We start from the raw sequence: 20,658 nt of genomic DNA, 5'->3' as shown, positions 1-20,658 counted from the left end.
TTATTTTTATTGTTATTATAGTTGTTCTTGTATTTAATTCCACTGGCCTTTACATCTGTCTTGTAACAGAATCAAAGACCCTTGTGTGCGTGCTAAGTCACTTTAGTCATGTCCAACTCTGTGCAACCCTGCGGACTGTATCCTGCCAGGCTCCTCTGTCCATGGGATTCTCCAGGCAAGAATACTAGAGTGGGTTGTCATGCCCTCCTCCAGGGGATCTTCCCCACTCAGGGATGGAACCCGTGTCTCTTATGTCTCCTGTATTGGCAGGCGAGTTCTTTACCACTAGTGCCTCCTGTGAAGCCCCCAAAGACCCTTAGTATTCACTAAATATATCTAAGTCCTGACTTTATTTTTTACTGAAGTATAGTTGATTTATAATATCATGTTAGTTTCAGTTGTACAACATAGTAATTCAGTATTTTTGAAGATTCTGCTCCATTATGGGTTATTACAAGACCATGACTATAATTCCCTGTGCTATAGAGTAGGTCCTTGTTGGCTATCTAACACATAGTATTAATAGTTTGTATTTGTTAATCTCAAGCTCCCAGTTTGTCCCTCCCCACCTTCCCTCTTCCCTTTGGTAACCATAAGCTTGTTTCCTATGTCTGTGTGACCATTTCTGTTTCCCATGTACACTCGTTTGTATGACTATTTAGATTTCACACATAAGTGAGATCATAGAGTATATGTCTTGCTCTGTTTGACTTGTTTCACTAGAGACTATTATGATTAGTGAGGTAAGTTAGAGTTCTTGATGGTCAAATCTTCTCTGAATTGTAGTGCCTCCTTTGCTTTTTTCTGTGCTTTTTGTTTTCAGTTTCATTAAGACAAAATTGACATATAATATAACACTGTACACATTTAAGGTAAAGAAAACATGATAATTTGATACAGTATATATAGCAAAATGAAGACCATAATAAGGTTAGTTAACAAAACCATTACCTCCCAAAGTTATCTTTTTTTCCTTTTGTGGTGAGAACATTTAAAGTTGAACTGGAAAGGTGTAGTTTTAAATATGTACTCTGATAACAAAAGGGAACCAAAATTTGTATTGAACACTACAACAGTCAAGTTTGTATAACTCTTATCCTTAAAGGAATGTATCTAATAAAAAACAAATTAAGTGAATCACAGAAAAAAAAGTGCAGGTAATGTCTCCATTTCCCTCAGCTTTCCAACGAGAAGTGGAAACATGATTGTCATGTTTTCTGAACTAACAACCAAACGATGGCAGACTGAAGGAGGAGGAAGACTCTCCAGGACCATTCTGGCCTGCAGCAGGGAAAATAAAATTATTTTACGTTTTGCATAATGAAGACATGAGTGCTTGCTTCTAGATAAAACATATTCATCGCTATCTAATCTATATGCCTCTGATTCTTTAATAGAGTATGTAACAAAAATAATAAAGATGAAAGTATATGATAAAACATTGCAAAAGAACTAAAGAAATACACTAGAGAACAAAAAGATAAAAAGTAATAACCATGCACGCAGGTGCAATTTAACATGCGACTTTTTAAGACAACACAAATCAGTCAGGAAGAGGATTATTTGGTAAATAATGCTACTTTCACTGTGGCAGCAGATGGAGTGAATCAGTCTCTCTCTTTATCATGTAAAAATCTCTTATAAATATATTTTAAAGGTTTTTCTCTCCAAAATAAGTGCAATAAAATAAAACTTTGTTTCTCAGCAGGAGGAGAAAATCTAAGTTAAAAGATAATGAGAAAAGCTCATCTGAGAAGTCTAATATGTGTCACACCCCCAAAATCAGAAACTTCAATATATGACAACAAAGCAAACACCAAAATAAAAAAGATCATCAACTTACTTAAAATAAATATGCACAACTCATATGACCCCGGGTTAAGGTTTTAACACAAAAATAGTTTCTGCAAATTAAAACAAAAGTCATAAAAGAAAAAAAAAAAAGCTTGCTGAAAAAGAGATAAAGAAGTCAAAAAAGCTCTTCTCAGCTATTATCACTGTAATTCCAGTCCCACACTGTCTGGGCCTCACGACCTGGTCCATGGAAAGGGCTCCCTCTGCCTGCATCTGTCAGAACTCAGAGCACACGTTGGGGGTGGGGACAGAGGACAAGTCAAGGACCAAGGTCCTTTCTCTCTGGTCTATCTCAGAACCACTGGACTTCACGCTCAACTGAAAATCCTAAAATGGAGGTTGAAGATTAAAAAGTCCAGACAATAGTCATGACTGCACAAGAACACAGAGATGTTTCATTCAAAACACGTGTGCAAATTACCTCGTTGGCACAGCCATTCTTCACCTAGCTTGTCAATTCTGCCTTTAAGCTCTCTTCATACTTTCTAGCATCCATCTTCCTAATGCTTATTTTATTCTTAAAATGAATGAATTCCTCTGGACACAACTCCTTGAAAAGGCGTGCCACTAAATCCAGTAAAATCATGCAAGAAAATCCAAGTGCTTCTCAACGATATGTCTCATGAACAGAGTTACAAGCGTCTTGCAAACGGGGCGAACCATCTCCCCATCGTTCCTAGTGCATAAACCTAATAGGATGGTGAACCCTTACAGAAGAGTGTGCAGCAAAACCAACCAGGAGGTGAACACAGATGGGCAGAGAGAAGGAAGGGGCATGAGAGGAGAGGAAGGCAAGAATAGAACCCGGGACCCGGCACACACTGGGGGAGATGGAAGGGTGGTCCTGTCCCAGAAAGCAGAAGAGGAAGCAAGGTCAGGAGTTGAGGGGCTTTCTGCCCAGTTACAGGAAAACACAAACTGTGAGGCGGAAGGCTGTCAGGGGAGGAGCAATCTTATTTTGTAAAGAATCCACTGGTGATTTTCAAAGATCAGACGATTAGGAAGGGTGATAGCTCATCTCTGTGAATGGCAGTTACCATCCACTATAATCAGTTCAAAAACAATTGCAGAATTACTGTTTACCTGAGCCCTGAGACAACTTTTCCAGAATTCAAACATGGTATCATAAAGCTAGACCATTTCTCAAGGTGAAAGGGTAAGATCAGAAGGGAATCCAAACGTTTCAACCTCCATTTAAAATAAAATTGAAAAATTTAATATTCTTTCTATTTCATCTGAAGTTCTATCCTTTGCTTCAGAGTCACTATCATGAACCCAGACACTGCAATTATCCCTAATCTAAAATGCTTGATGCAAACACAGTACTAACCAAGAGTGTCCCTGATTTACTAAGAGAGGGAAAAAACCCAAAAGGCCACCACAAAGTTCTTATACTTCCTTAGACCTTGCAGCTGGGCCAATTCTCCATAAGGGTAGAGATGAGGGGGTGTCTAAAAGATCTGCGAACTGAGTTCAGATAAGAACACACAGCTTCCACCCTGGCACCAGAAGTGAAACTGATTTCATTATGAATATGGTTCCTGGCTTTTGAGCACCAGCCTGAAAGGGGCAAGTCTGACTTTCTCAAGTCCTAAGATCACTTGAAGGTCACCTTCACAACACTCAAGGAAACTTCTCCTCAGGTCACTGACTCGGTTCTGCTTTAAGCCCTCTGGATATCCATGGCATTCATTTTTCCTCAGATATTTTAAAATATAAATTTAAAATTCCCGTTCTCCAAAAGCTTGTATTGCAGTAAATTCTGTTGGATTCAGCCACTATTGCTACGAATCCACTGCCTGTGAAACTATGATCCCTGAAATGCTGGCAGATTTCCTTCAAAAGAAGAGGTTGGAGTACAGGGGGTTGGTTTATGAATAGGCTTCCTCAAGGTTTCTCATTGGAAAGGTTATGTCTTCAAGAAGGGGCTATGTACACAGATTTCTCCAAAGTTATTTGACAATAGGGAATGTGTTTTAATAAACAGCTACTAAGTTATGAAACTCAGGTTTGGAAATTCAGGACTAAAAAAAGCCACTTCAAATAATACAACTGAAAAAAATTGTTAGGCTGGAAAGTATAGTCAAGTTTGAATCAGAAAATCTAATTCTAATTCCACCTCTAAATGATGGTTCCTCATCTACAACGCAGGATCCAAGTACCTCTATTGCCACCTTACAGACTGCAGTAAAAGCAAATAAGACAAACACCTCAGCACAAGGTTTTGGACTTTTTAAACTAGGAGATAAGTAAGACCTGAAGAGCTAATGCCCAGTACAGTGATTACAGACAACAAAGCTGTATTATGACACCAAACAAGCTGAGGATGGATATGTGCTCAGTCACTCAGTCATATCTGACTCTTTGCATCCCCATGGACTGTGGCCCACTAGGCTTCTCTGCCCATGAGATTTCCCAGGCAAGAATGTTGGAGTGGGTTGCCACTTCCTCCTCCAGGGGATCTTCCTGACTCAGGATCAAACCTGCACTGGCAGGAAGGTCCTTTACCACAGAGCCACCTGGGGAGCCCTAAACATGCTGGGACTAGATCTTAATTGTCCCACCACAAAAAAAAAAAAAAAAAAGGATGAGGGCTCAGACTTGACACAGGTGGCCATCATACTGCAAAATAAATGTACCAAATCAACATGCTGCACCCCGTAAACTTACACAAGGTTTTATGCCAAACATACTTCAATTAAAATAATCAATCAGGCTTTGACTGAGGTGGTAAAAATCAACAGAATGTAGGTGAGAGCCTGGACCACAATTCAGCATCTCAACCTGAGCAGTGAACTAGCTGAACAGAAAAAATTGCTTTTTGCCAAATAGTATTTGAATATGTTACTTTGAAATGTGAGCACTTGTTCTCTTATTATTACTATGTAAAAGCGGCAACTTGCAGTCCATGGGGTCTCAAAGAGTTGGACATGACTAGGCGACTGAACAACAATATCTTGCCTAAATAAAATAAATCCAAGAACTATCATAATTTTTAAGATAGAATTGTTCTGGTTTGGTCACTAGAATGCATTTGGTTTCTTAGGGCTCTTAGCCTCTTACAAAAGCTTGCATGCCCTTATTCTCACCGTGAAGAGAAGTGGCCTTTGCCATCAGAACTAAGTTAGACAACACGTGGCACAGGCCTAGGAAAACACCCAGCATGTGCCCAAGGCCTCAACTGTCCACGTGACCGACCAACTTACTGCTGCTGCTGCTGCTGCTTAGTCGCTTCAGTCGTGTCCGACTCTGTGCGACCCCATAGATGGCAGCCCACCAGGCTCCCCCGTCCCTGGGATTCTCCAGGCAAGAATACTGGAATGGGTTGCCATTTCCTTCTCCAGTGCATGAAAGGGAAAAGTGAAAGTCAAGTCGCTCAGTCGTGTCTTTGACTCTTAGCGACCCCATGGACTGCAGCCTACCAGGCTCCTCCGTCCATGGGATTTTCCAGGCAAGAGTACTGGAGTGGGGTGCCATTGCCTTCTCCGGACCAACGTACAGGTCTTCATTTTTTAATCAATTTAACAATCTCCGTGGCCAAAAGCTGGGCCACACCATTCCATTCCGCTGGCGTTCACTGTATGACAACTAATGAGCCAGCCCAGGGAGACAAGGAAGAGAGATAAAAGGTCACAGGCTCACACCCTCCTTCATTTATGAACATGCAGCATCACACCATATGGTGTTTTGGCAAATCGCACTGTCCGCAACCCCACAGGTGACAGGAAGCACAGTTCCACAGGCAGCAGAAAGATGCGCAGCCCCTCCCACATTTGCTGGGGCTGACACCCCCGTCCCGACAGCTGTCCCTGAGTGGCCAGATAGCTGGTGACAAAGTTGGACTCCACCCCGTGCCAGAAATGAACCTCACATGGAGGCAGGCCCTAAACCTACTCAGCCCTTCCTTCTGGAGCCCCCGTGTGACAGCAGAGCCACAGCGCAGACACCTATGGGGACAGCTCTTCTGTTCATGTTGCCTCACCACCCAACCTCCTCACGTCCACCTGAGGTCTACTACACAAGATCAGGGATCACCTCCTTGCTCAGGGAGGCTGCCATGCCTTTTGCCACTGATGCTTTAGGAAACACTCCATATGAACACACGCTACACACACAACTGTCAACATACACATTTAATGCCGTCCAAGCTGGGTTCCTATTGCAAAAGGAGACTCATGCAGCAGCGTGACCTTTGCAGGAGTCACATGGGGTTAGAGTAGCTGGAGCCGCTTCCCAGCCATCCATTAACAGCCACTGAGATAGCAGACAGGCACTTGGAGCAAGATGCCAACCTCACCAAGTTCTCCCAACCCCTGTGCTCACTGCCACCTAAAGACAGCCTGCCCTGAACCATCTACACAGAACAGAGGACTGTGTAAATGCTGCACTGAAATGCCTAGTGACAAGGTGGAGACAGAAGAGAAGAGGAGATGGACACAGAGAAAGGAGGCTTGTTATCTATGTGTGGGTTATATCACTACTCCAGTTTGGGGGTACGAGTTAGGTCACAGGAATTTCACCCACATTTCAGTTTTCTTTAGATGTAGATAGAGCTATTGCCACACAAAAAAGAAAGTCCTGTAATAAAATCCTATTGGAAAATTACTGCACTGAACTCATTCCATTGCTTTTAGAAGCTACTGCGTCACAGCCCAAAGGCCATAACGTGATTCTCACTCAGTCCCTCACTCACGCATCTGTCCACCAGTCTGTTCGGAACACAGAGATGAAACTGCAGGCTCTGGAGTCATCTATGTGAGACCGCACCCCAGCCCCACCCCTTCCTCAGCAGTACAGGTTCTCTCTGCCCTACCTCCCTCGCTTGTCAAACGGGAGTATCGGTAAGACGTCCATCCTATTGTTGCAAAGGTTAAAGGAGACAAGATACGTAAAATCCTTAGAACCCAAAGTATGTGCTCCCTCTGGGTGTCTATATTCATGTAACAAACATTTCAATCCAGCTAGTTACAAACCACAAGGGCAGAAAATCTGTCTTCAAGGAATTACTCCAGTAAGAAGACAAGCTGTTAAGGAACTTCAGCAGCAAGCCAACCACGACTGTTGTCAGACAGGAAATACAGACCAGGTGCGTGGAGAGAAGACTCCCTCCAGCTAAGCAGGTCACAGAGGATTCTGAAGAGATTTCCCATGAGAAGAGCCATCAAAGATGAACAGGGTCTGGACAACTGGTACTGTGCATCTGTGGTGAAAACACTCCAGTTTACAGATAAACCATGAGGGTGTCCAGTAAAATCCATCAAGCAGATGAGCAGAAGCACTTGGGGCTGGGTTCTGGAAGACCTCTGAAGCCTGACCAAGGAGCTGTGCCTTTGGCTGTTTGCAAAAGAAAGCCATCAGAGGCTCAGCAGGATCAGAATTATCCTCTTTATTTACCTAAGTTATGTTTCTGATAGATACGTCATTCAGGCAGAACTTGGAACTACTCCCTAGGACATCAATTATTGTAACTAAAGAAAACTGCATGTGACTTAAAAACTGTCAGACCAGAAGGCTTCATCTGACAACAGAGTTTAGAGTATATTTAACTTGTTCAGTCTTGGAAGCAAAACTGTTGCCTAATTATCACTTTGAGAGGCAACCAAAGCTTTAATGGGCCATCCTGAGAATAGAATGGAAAAGGAAGACAAATGCGAAGAAAATTAAGAAATCTTCCCCCGCTCAAACCCCAGAGCCCCAAATGAGGTCTCCTTAAGACTTCCACCTTATTGATTTACTACCAAAACATCACAGTGTGATTGCTATGTCAGTGAAAAGCATCTTTTCCTCGTCTAACCTAATTCACAGTGATCAAATTCTCACGTGTATGAGACACTGTCCACACAAAGTTGTAGCTGCACTAAGAGAAGAGACAGTGTCCAAAAAGGTGGATGGATGGACATGGGTGCTGAGAAGAAGGAAAATGGGCAAAGATAACATCCAAGAATAAAGAAAAATCAACCCAAAAAAACTTCAGGTTAAAGTGTTCAGTCATTTTTAAGCTTTGCAGAGGCATACACCATTAAGGAATAGATAAAAACTAGGAAGTTATTCTTGTTGCTTTTAAAACTCAGATTAAATATCTGTTAAAAGTACTGATTCTGTAATTCTGATGAGTACCACCCAGGCAGCTCTGCATTATGACATAAATAATAGCCTTTGCTCAGAACAAACATGGCAGAAGTATCACTCACATGGTCTGTTGTCAACGCAGCACACAGGTGAAAATGGTCACAGGAAATGTCACGATTGCTCACTGAACATATGTACTTTTCTAAGTCATCGTATCTCTCTTCATACAGTGCTGGAAGTGAAGAGCAAGAATTTCCCAATGAATGGACACACAAGGATGGGATAACTTGAAAGGAAGACACGAAATTCCTATGAATGTGTCAAACCTACCAAGTCTCACTTTATATGACTGCTTCATCAGCAAGTAGTTCTTGTGGGAACTGGCACGGGAGTTGGCATTTCTTTTAGAAGCAATACTTCATTCAATCATACTGCCTGCTTGTTTCCAGTACCGTTTTACAGATTGTAGCCACCTTAAAAATTTTAATTATGTATTACTTATGCAGAACATGGAACCACTTCCTGAAATGTCCAGTACTTCAAAATACAGAAAATGTTATGTGCCTTAAAACTTGTACATAAATGAATAGGCCCTGGAGCCAGATGACCTAAGGTTGAATTCCAGCCTCCTTAACCTGGGCTGAGACTCTTGGTTGAATCACAAAATCTCTCTGTGCCTCGTTTTTCATATTTAAAAGGAAATAATAATAGCAGTCAGAAAATCTATCTAACAGCAGCAATTAAAATAATAAATCATAAGCGTTGTTGGCCATCTAAGACACATCAACATATGCAAAGTACTTAGAAAGGCACTTGGCAAATCAGAGTCTTTGCTATAATTGTTGTTAGTGGGCAAAGATCTAGCACAATGGAAAAATGATATGGGGCTTTCAACTAATAAGGCTCCCCTATCTTTCCAAACATCTGTAAACTGGGACAACATAAGAAGTCTCAAGGTCCATGGCAGACTGTGTCATTATGTGTGTGTGTTAGTTGCTCAATCAACGTGTCTGACTCTTTGCGACCCCACAGACTGTAGTGCCGGTACCCAGCTCACGAGATCCCACCCATGACAGAGTCATGAGGAGAAGACCTGATGAGCAAGAGTAACTCAGGCCTCAGGGATTCTCGGAAGGAAGGCTGTCTCAGCGCTCACCTTAAAGATGATATCTCTCTTTCTGATGCTTGCTATAATAAACCTCTTCTTATTTTCTGTGACTTAGGTAAAAGGCCTTTCCTGATTTCTTCCTAAATAGATCATTCTGGAACCCTGATCGATACGGCCCCTGAACGGTGGCACCCTGTTAGATTATCTAGGATATAGAGTATTTTAATCTAAACTTCCCTTGCTAGCATTTTAGTCTGTTTAACAAGAGTGCCTGTGCCTTTGGAGCTAATGTGCATGACTGCTCCTTAACAATAAAACAGCATTGAGAGCCTCCGCACAGAAAGCCCCAATGGACACAGAACCCTTCGTAGGAAAGAAAGCTTATTAGGAAATATAAGAAATATTGCTTTATGAAACTGTTACTTAGTCTATATTTACTCACTATGTTTTTGCTCTTAACGTATTTAGCCTATATAATGAAAGCATAATAGTTAGAGATAAAAGTTTAGCTTTAATACAAATAATAAGACAATTGTTAATTTAGCTGGTGATTTTTGCTAAGAACTGACCTTTGCGCTACATTGTTTCAACTTGCTGTAGCATGACCTTATGGGACCACATTCTTTTCCCTTGGGCTCGGGCATGGGATGGATTACCGAAGACAGGTTTTGCCTTGAGGCTTTCTGTTGATGAATTCTTTCCTGCTGTGCCTGATGCAGGAGTGTTCTGGCTGGTCGACCCCTGTCAATGGAGAGTCACGGGGTGTTGGCAGGCCCCCGGGCCAGAAGAGGATGTAAACAAAATGAAACTTTTTGTAACTAAGAGATGCAAACGGTTTCAATAATGGTCAAAACTGCCGACCCATTAAGCTGATTTGGTATGACTCTATACTTTACATTTGTTTCTATGTACCACTAAAAATATAAAAGCTGTCTTGAAAACAAAGTCGGGAGACACTTGGAGACGCTAAGATTCGCTGTGTCTTCTCATTTCGCATCGCCGACGTCGTCCTTCCTGAAGGAACCCCTGGACCCGCTGGAGCTGGACTCTGGCACTCTAGCCCACCAGGTTCCTCTCCATGGGATTCTCCAGGCAAGAATACTGGAGTGGGTAGCCTATCCTTTCTCCAGGGAATCTTCCTGACCCAGGGATGGAAACTGGGTCTCCTGCATTGCAGACAGATTCTTTACTGTCTGAGCCACCAGGGAGCCATGATACTATTTTAATTCTATTTCTTTGCAGAAGGACAAAGAAAAAGAAAAATAAATCAATCACTTCTGGTGAGCCTTTCTTGAGATACGGGGGAAATTTCCTACTCAACTGCAGATCCAGCTGGGGGAACCCTTGGTTTTTTTCCTTTACAGAGTGTGGCCTTGCTCAGCACCTGCCAGGAGGAGTGAGTGTATTCCCTGAATATTCAGAGATAAGGTAAGAGATTCATCAGGTGGTTATGGAACTTTCCAGAACACATATAGAAAAGATGACATTCAAACATTCAAAACAGATAAGTATTCTATCTAGACTGAAGCTCAGGCCTACTCAGTCAGATGCTCTGGGTTGCTGATGGTAGCGGAAAGAGCCAGGAAGGGGCAGCGGATAATGATGAGATGCTCCCAGATTTCTGCTCCAATTTCCCCACCAAGACAGTGGACCTATTAAAGACAAAAATGCTCCATTAAAACTGAGCAGGAGGTCTGACAGATGTCTTTCCAAAGCAAACAAACAGATGGCCAATAGTTACCTGAAAAGATGCTCAACTTTACCCATCATTGAGAAATGAAAATCAAAACCACATGAGATATCACTCACACCTGTCAGAACAGCCACCACCAAAAAGAACACACATAAAATGTGTTGGCTGGAGGCTTCCCTGATGGCTCAGTGGTAAAGATTCTACCTGTCAATCCAGGAGACACAGGTTCAATCCCTGATCCAGGAAGATCCCAGAAGCCAAGGTACAACTAAGCCTGCACACCACAACAATTAAGCCTGTGCTCTAGAGACCAGGAGCTGCAAGTACTGAGCCCATGTGCCACAAATGAAGCCCTCATGCCCCAGAGCCCACACTCCACATCAAGAGAAGCCACTGCAATGAGAAGCCTGTGCACCAAAACTAGAGAGAAGCCTCCACTCGCCTCAGCTAGAGATGAGCCCATGCAGCAGTGAAGACCCAGCACAGCCAAAAAATAAAAATATAAAATAAACAAAAATATTTTAAAAAGCAGTCTGAATGTCCATTGCTCAGAGACTAAGTAAACACATTTAAAAAAATATTGTTGGCGAGGGTATGGAGAAACAGGAACTCTTGTACACTGTTAGAGGGAATGTGAGATGGTTACAGCCATTCAGAACAGTACCAGAGGCTCCTCAATAAACTAAAAATAGAACTGCCATATTCTGCAATTATATTCAGCAATTCCACTTCTGGGTGTCTATCCAAAGAAAACAAAAGGATATATGCATCCCCCATGTTTATTGCAGCACTATGTATAACAGCCAAGATAGGAAGCCACCTAAGTGTTCACTGAAGGATGGATGTATGGATAAAGAAACTGTAGTATGTATACATAGAATGGAATATTATTTAACTACAAAAAAGAATGAAATCCTCCCATCTGTGATCATGGAAGGACGTCAAGGGCATTATGCTAAGTGAAATAAATCAATAAGTCAGACATAAAAATGATTTCACATGTGAAGTCTTAAAACACACGCACACAAACAAGCTCAAATATATAGAGAACACGTATGTAGTTACAAGAAGTGGGTGTGGGAGAAATTGGTGAATGGCTTTTATTTGTTGTTTTAGTTTAGTTTAAACAAATTAAATAGCTTTCCAGTTGATTTAAAAATAGCAGATGCAAATAAGACCTGGAAGCTTGACTCATCATCATACATCGTTTCATATTGGCCAACCATGCCAAGTTTACATAAACACTGACAAATTCAGCCAACACAAAATCCTGACACACACTTTCTTTTAATTCCCATAACCAATCCATCAATAATTCCTCTGTATCTTACTTTCCAAAATATCTTTCAAATCTAAGCATTTTCTCCACGTTCATGGCCCCCAGGTCATCTACAATATCCTCCTGGCTGACCTCCCAGCTCCCCTGGGCCCACCCCTGCACTCTTCACATCATAGCCAATAGACACGTCTCGAGGATGAACTCAATCAGGCCACGTCCCCAATTACATTTTCTCAATATCTTCCCACTACATGTGGAACAAAATACAGACTCCCGAACAGGGCGAACATTGTGTTGGGGGTTCCCACCCTCACCAGCCACTCTCCAGCCGCATTCCAGCCTCTCTCCCTTCGTGCACTCACTTCTCTCCAGACACACCGGACTTCGCTTTGTCACCTGAACACAAATTTCCTACCCCAGAGCTTCCACATACACTGTTCCCTCTGCTTAGAATGCTCTTACCCCCTTTTGGACTTGTAGAGTTCGGTTCAGAGTCACCCACTGGAAGACTCTTCCCACCAGCACTGCAGAGCTGTCCTCAGGCTGCACCTATCCCCCAGCTGGCCATCATCACAGTCAGACAGGCTGCCCCTTCTCATCACCATATGCAGGGAAGTGGGCTGCCACAGTCACACGTATGCTCAGCTGTCTGATCCCTTTTGCCCAGTGATTCTGTGGCTCACACCTGGGCATTCCCACACCCACAGTGCCTGGCATTGTGGAGACACTGCTTCTATGCTGAATGCATGAACGTCCTTTGACCCGATAAGCAAATGGAACTAGATTTAGGGAAGATTCTCAAAAGTGGTGTCAACTTATAAAATATAAGTTTTCCTCTAATTTTGCCCTCCAAATGTGAATTTCTGAGCCCCGAGAGTGCCCAGGAACAGCAATACCTGCTATCTGGTAGCCATGGAGCTGCCACCACTCCCTATGGTGAGCAAGGAAATAAGGATGTGAATAATCACATCACAGGACACGGTTTTAGTTAAAAACTAAACATGGTGAGAGTTATGTTTCATTTGGTGGGAATTTTTAGGGCATCAAGCCCGGGAGACAGCCTCTCAAGTGACCCTGAGAGAACTGCTCTGAGGAGACAGGGAGGGGAGGGGAGGGTGGGAAGTCAGGTAATGTAGAAGCTTGTAACAAGGGGCAGGTAGTCTGAAAATCAAAAGATTATTGCTAATCAGGGAACGCGTGCTGTAGTCCATGGGGTTGCAAAGAGTCAGGCATGACTGAGGGACTGACCACACACAGTCAGATAACACAGCTGAATGGTGGCCTTACAGTCTGTGCACATGGCACTCTTCCCTGACTCTGCCAGAAGAACCATCAGTCTCCAAAGACCTCCAGCTTTACCCTTACAGAAGCTGGGGAAGCTGAGGTCCCCCATGTCACTCCATTTCAGAGCTTGGAGACAAGAGTACAGTTCAAGGCCCTGGAGTACAAAGACAAAGCTGTTGGATGTTTTCCAAATGTGAATATTCAAGGCCTTCAAGATGCAGTGTATACAGATTGAGCAGAAATAAACACAAGAGGTCAGCTTCAAACAAATCAAAAATACAGCCTGCTTGGTGGCTCCTAGTTCACACAGGAAAAGTTAAGCGAAACACAGGCTTATCATCATTTCCCCTTTAAGCCGAAAGCCCCTTAGAGCGGAAGAATTCTTCTATAATGCTGTAAGCCTCTCTGAATAAATACTCTCACTCTGCTGTAAAAACGTTCTCAGCACCCTTCATTTGCCCTATAAATGTCTATTTTCCATCCTGCTCTCTCTGCCCTGGGAAACTGAGCCACTGAGGCTACTTCAAAAAGGTTCCGGGGTTCTCTGGGTCCATCGGATTTGGCTGAATGAGAGCCTGGGCAAGAGACCTGAGGGGAATGAGGATGAGGTCTTAGTGCCACCAGCTCCCTTCCTGGAGGGTTGCCCTGAGCCAGCTGTGCCCCCCTGCCTGCCTCCCCCCGCCCCCGCCACCCTCACTAAGGCAGCTGCCCTCCCCAAGCGGCCAGCACGCATAGAACCTCCCTGTGGGCCTCAAGGACCGCATCTTTGCCTTGTCCCCTTAGGCTAAGGGGTGGGCTCCTTGCCTGGCATTACTGCACTAACCCCACAGTGCCCCCTCCCGACTATACACACACCTTTGGAAAATGCTCTTCTTGAATTGTTCTGAGTATGTCATTGGTTTCCTGCTGGGACCACAAGTGAAAAGATAACTTATGTAACTGACATCCTTGTTAGAGGCCCAATTCTTTGCTTTAGGGATCAAAGATTGTATTTTGGAATCTCTGCCCAGGAAAACCTATGTCCTGGTGGTTAGTTCGGCTCCCCTGAAACCGTGGTCACCACAGACAGCTCCTCTGCCATCCAGAGGCCCGCAGACACAGATACCCGGTCCTGAGCCAGATCAGGAAAACGGAGCCTAAAGACAGACTGCTGTGGTTCACGGAGAAGCCGGTGTCCCCTGCCACCCAACAGAAACTCCACACAGACGACGAAGCCCTGAAGCAGCAAACATCTTCAGTGTAGCGCTGATGCAACCAGGAAATCAGCCCAGAGAAACAACCTCAAGCCTACCTCATCAAATATGACGTATCTGATCCTTTTCACCCACACCTGGTGGTACAGAGCCAGCAGCAGAATTTCAAAGCAGGCAGGCACTGTGATGAGCACCCACAAACAAGAACACTTTGAGCACTTGCCACATACAGATGTGCTTCTAAGAATATAAAAGAGAGAGTTAAAACTCCTGAATGGAGCTGCTAATAGCTAGAATACGATACTGCTTCAGAGAACATTTCACTACAGCTGCAATGTATTTTTCTGAATACTGTGAAACTGCAATTTTTGTAGGTCTAAATGGTAAAATATCAGATTTGAAGTTTAAATTCTTATTTATGAGCAATCAAGGTACTAACAATAGAAGGAGTCAATTGTCACAAATTTATTTCTTCAAAATCTGACCCCGAGGTTCAGTTTAGGTTGAAAAACATTTATTAAAAATTAACAATGATGGGGTAACTTCTCTGGTGGTCTAGTGGTTGAGACTTCACCTTCCAATGCAGGGGATGTGAGTTCGATCCCTGGTGGGGGAGCTAAGATCCCACACGCCTCACAGCCAAAAAACCAAAACATAAAACAGAAGCAATATTGTAACAAATTCAATAAAGACTTTTAAATGGTCCACATCAAAAAAAAAATCTAAAAAAAAGAAATTAACAATGATGGAAGTTGGGACAGGATGTTTGTTTAGCTTTAACCGTTTTCTGTGAGTTCAGTAAAAAGGAAAACTGTTAAGTCCATCCATAAATTTAACATTTGAAACCATGACGAGCATCCTTCTTATTGAGAAAGATCAAGAAACAGTTATTCTGAATGGAAATCGGAGCTTTTACTTTTTATAACATGGGGTTTTTCAGATCATTTTCAATCCACTTATAAACCAGATGATGCTTTTTGTAAACTCAAGAATATTACTTGTACAAGACGCTGGGGAGGTACCGCACTTCTACTGAGAGAGATTCTTGAGTGCTACCGCGTACGCTGGCAACCAATGCATTAGTTAGCATGCCTCCTACCTGAGAGTTCAGGGCATCGTGGCAATAGTCCCAGGTGAAAACACCACACAGACTTTCCCCATTTGGCACATTTTTGTTAAAACGATTTCCAATGGTTGCTGCCACTTAATTGACAAGGGCCTGATTGTCAAGGAAAGAGATCCACTTATCATGTGGCAGATTTGAAGAATTGTTGCTTTTGAACTGTGGTGTTGGAGAAGACTCTTGAGACTCCCTTGGACTGCAAGGAGATCAAACCAGTCAATCTTAAAGGAAGTCAACCCTGAATATTCATTGGAAGGACTGATGCTGAAGCTGAAACTCCAATCCTTTGGCCATCTGATGGGAAGAACTGACTCATGGGAGAAGACCCTGATGCTGGCAAAGATTGAAGACAGGAGGAGAAGGGGACAACAGAGAATGCAATGGTTGGATATCACCGACTGAATGGACATGAGTTTGAGCAAGCTCCAGGAGTTGGTGATGGACAGGAAGCCTGACGTGCTGTAGTCCATGAGGTCGCAAAGAGTCGGACACGACTGAGAGACTGAACTGAATCATGTGACAGAGCACTGATAAAACCTCAGAGAACAACAGGCACTGTCTGGAAACACGTGCTGCTGGGGGCGGGGGGAAGGGGGTTCATCACCTCCTTCTCCTCCCATCTGCCCTCATACACTGACCCACAGGCTGTCTACCAGCTGGGTGACTATGCCTAAACCTTGGTCATAGCCTCCACCTAAAGTAAAATGGGAAAAACAGCTTCATCAGAGGGAAAGACAGGAAGAGTTGCCACACGAGAAACAAACAGCTGATCCTGGGTGATCAAGGCTTAGAGAGAAGCCATGAGTCTATGTAGGAGAATGGCCGAGGTGGGCAGTGGGGTGGACATGTGGTCCTCATATTTAGGGGCGGCCTCCAGAACTCTATCTGTGAGGGTACAGGTGATCCTCACCCCAGACCAGGCAGGTGGTGGCCAGCTGAGTATGTGCAAACCCACACACATCTCTCTACTTCATACTTTGTGCCCCTAGAAAGTTTCACCTAGATTAAAATATAAACTTGAAAACATAAGCGTAAAGATACTAGAAAGTGAACAATTTCACATATTTTCATATATTTGAGCACACACATGGCAAAGCTAAATGGAAATACTGATAAATCTGACTACACAAATATTAACAAAATACCATTAATATAAGCACAATATAGTAAAAAGACAAAATGACAAAGGTACATTGGTTATAATTTGGAGAAAAAAAGAAATATACTTATTAAATACAGTTCTGGCCAATCAATAAAAAGGGAATTCCCCTTCACTAAAAGAAAAAGAAAATGGCCAGATTTCATGAACAAGTAGCTCACGAAGAAAGAAATATTCTGCCCGGAAATCATATGGGAAGACTTTTCAGTCAGTAATCACAGAAATGCAGATTTAATATGAGATGGAAATTTTTTATCAGCATGGAAATAAAATTTTTTAATGATAGGAATGTTGTTAAAAAATAAGAGACTATATACTTCCATATACTCCCAGAGGGAATAAAAATAGATTTAAACTTTTAGAAGAGTCATTTGGCTTCTAAACTTTTGGGTTCTAAAACTTTTAGAAAAGGAATATGTACTGTGTTGAATTAGCAATTCCACTTCCAGTAAGCTTAATTTTTCTTGATGTATTTTTGATTCATTTCTTACTATGAACACTTACTGCTTTCACAAGTGTGAAAAATGGAAAAGCTACGATAAAAACTAAAGTGCTAATTTCATTTAAACATGTTGATCAATCTGGTTCTGAGTCTGACCCTAAGTCACTCAACGCTACATTTTCCTAAAAACATCAGTAAAATGGAGTGAGATCTCATTTTAATCTGTAGAATCAAAGTTATGTCAACTAAATCTGCCTTTCTGAAGAATAATCACATTAAAAACAAGGGGTTGTAAATGAGGATATGCAAACTTATACTTCCTGGAAGTCAAACTTTCGTCTAAATACCAAAGATCATACTTTGTTGTTAAGTTTGACTTTAGGTGGTTCTAGCCATAAAACAAATATGGCAAAACCACTGGGTGTGAGGAACAGGCCAGGAACTGGTGCCCGAAAGCAGACTGGATATGCCCCATGGAGGGCAGAGGTGATGTGGGGTCCTTAGTGACTCCACACTGCCCAGCAAAATGGAAGTGCCTCGCTCAGTTACAGCAAAAAGCTGAACGACAAGGCTGCAAGTCCAGACTCTTCCTCACAACCCTCCAAGGAAAGTGTTACTTTAGGCTTTCAAACTGGAAGGAGAAAACACAGAAGATAAAGTAACACTCATGGAACAGAACAGACTGTTGGTTGGTGGGGATGGTGGTGGGGGCAGGGGAAGAAATGTGGGAAGGGGTCAAAAGGTACAAAGTTTCAGTTGTAAGTCAGTCCTGGGATGTAACAGTGACTATTGTTAACAACACTGTGTACCTGAACAACATTGTGTACCTGAAAGCTGCCAAGACTGTAGTCCAAAGTTCTCGTCACAAGGGGAAAAAAGGTATAACTGTATGAGGTGATTCATGGTAACTAGAATTACTGCGGTGATCACGTCACAATATACACCATTACTGACCATTACGGTGTACACCCGAAACAAACATGTTACATGTCAATTTTACCTCAATAAAAACTGAAAAAATAAACTGGAAAAAAAAAATAAAGTGAGCTAATCTACCACATGACCTTGGGCTTATTTCAAAAGAGGAGGTGCAGGAGTAAATGAGAAAATTCACTTGATTGTTACCTTGATGGGGGCCACGTCCACGAGCACCCGCTTGTCACCCGGGGACGACTCCCAGCCCTGGGATGTACCTTGATGGAGGCCACATACACGACCACCCCCTTGTCACCCTGGCATGACCTCCAGCCCCAGGATGTACCTTGGTGGGGGTCACATACACAACCACCCCCTCATTGCCCTCATGCAGCACCCTCTCCATGCAGTAGTAGGAGGCGTAGTCTTCCCTGAGGACTTGGGGGCCACGATGACCACAGACTCGTTCTTGTCCAGGAGCTCTTGCTGCAGATTCAGAGCACTGTCTCGTCAGCACCAGGTGCAGTATGACAGCAAAACCAATACGTGAAGACACCTCCCTCATAATTCCCTTCTATTGGCAGCAGGGCAGACGTGAGCTCTAGCAGCCTGTCTCCCTCGGGGGTCAGTGCCACAGTGGGACCCTCCCCCAAGCAAGCGACCATTAAGAGCAACTGTCAACCAGCCACCTGAGTGGTCGTTCTTGGTGATTGGTTGTGGGCCTCTCTTGTGTATAAAAGGAGTCTGAACTGGGACTGAGGGAGATGGTTTTCTGAGACACTAGTCTGCCATCTTCTGGGTCTGCTGGCTTTCTGATGAAAATTCTTATCCTTTGTTCCAACAACTCGCCTCCCGACTTATTGACTTGCTGCAAGCAGAGCGAGCTTGGGCCGGGTAACGCTGAGCCGCAAAGCAGTGGTTGGGAGCTGAAAACACGCCAAGAGATCCTAGAGAACTTGTGAGGAGCTCACTGCCTCTCCCAGAAGAGAGAACCGCAGTGCTTTTGAGCATACAGAGGTGGGCTTTGTGTGAAAAACTGAGACTGAGTCAGAACAAATTATCTTGTTTTGGGGCAGATTTGCTTTCTGATGACTTGTCATTAAGTGCACTTTGGCTTAGAGAAATGAAGATCTAAGAATATGTATTTTTGTGAGGGTGAAAAAGTAGCTGAATAGAAAAAAAATCAATAATTAGCCATTTTACTACTTATCTTCTCCTTTGTAAAGAGAAGAATTGCCCTACTTTAGAGGGCCTGTGGGTCCTTCAGTAAAACAGATTCTCATCCCTCAGCCTACGCTTTCATTCATCAAAATGATGACTCGTCAAAGGATCGAGAGCCCGTGTGATGGGCAGAAGACAGAACAGCCCTCCAAAGCCCCACCCTGCTCACTATCTGAATCCAAGTCCACTCTGGGCTGCATTTCAGAGCGAAGGCAGCATCAGTAGTGTCGTGTGTGTAGGATTCCTGGAAGCCCTCGGCTGCCCCAGGTCAGCCCTCGGGCAGGAAGGACCTGGGCCCTGCCCCTGAGCAGCAGCAGAGACCCTGTGGGCGACCAGCACCACCAGCACCAACACAAGGAGGATAAAGTCAGACGCTGATGAGACAGCCTGTGGGAGTGAACCTCTGAAATGGCTCTCTTGTAGCTAAGCATGTTTAATTCATAAGGTTGGACCAATGCAGAAATGCACCCTTCTATTCCTAATTTTATATCCATCAATATTATTCTTACACATATTTATGGAAAAGCAGTTACTGTGGTCCCAGATATGGGCTATAAATACCTAAATGACTGTCTATACTGTTAAACCTCCCTGAATATCTGTGCACTTTTCTGTATTTACACAGGAACCCTACTGACTCAGGGGAACCTTGGAGGCTGCTCCGTATGATACAGTCGGAACTTCAAGTACACACATGTGAATCCACCAGAACACCTCCAAGAAGATGGTCCACTTACAAAAAGTGGATGATGTGGAAAATTCACTTTCTTTAAATGGGAAAAAGTCCACATTTGACATTTCCTGTGGCAGTTTTAAATGACATGATTCAATATTAAGAACTTCATGCCAAACATGATATGAGGAACCACAATCATGAGTAGCTTCTGAGATCAGATTTAATAATACAATAGAAAATTCAGGCATTACCTGCTAGGTGTCAGGAATAAAGTCCTGAACTCTGGGGTCTGGATCTTTCCTCTCATCGTGTACCAGATAGTGGCCCATGTACTGCAGCTGAAACTGGACTGGCCCAACACTCACTGTGAGTATTGTCATTTTTCTTCTCCTTTATGCCCTTTCCTGTGACCTGTATTCATTTAAAAGTCCAACTTGAAAGTGATTTTAAATTATAACATCGTTTAAATGATCAAAATTATTTATTTTTTAAAATAAAATGACTGAAAACTAATTTTTTATCAGAAAAGCATTTTACCATCTTTGAAATTTTGCAATATTTATTGAAGAAATCTTTTACCATCTGAATCATTATCTTAACTAAGGGTAAAAAGCACACATCAAGATTTTCAAATACCCATCA

The 20,658-nt window shown here is 43.0% G+C and overlaps 1 pseudogene; it reads right to left on the bottom strand.

Annotated features, from left to right (window-relative positions):
• Positions 1-1,137: 1,137 nt before the first annotated feature.
• LOC145515816 (putative ATP-dependent RNA helicase DDX60) lies at positions 1,138-20,396 on the bottom strand (annotated as a pseudogene).
• Positions 20,397-20,658: the final 262 nt, after the last annotated feature.

This window comes from Giraffa tippelskirchi, chromosome 1, assembly GCF_054371585.1.
Source record: "Giraffa tippelskirchi isolate mGirTip1 chromosome 1, T2T-mGirTip1v1.2.pri, whole genome shotgun sequence".
NCBI lineage: Eukaryota > Metazoa > Chordata > Mammalia > Artiodactyla > Giraffidae > Giraffa > Giraffa tippelskirchi.
The sequence above is the reverse complement of the archived record's forward strand: the minus strand, read 5'-3'. Positions and strand labels throughout refer to the sequence as shown.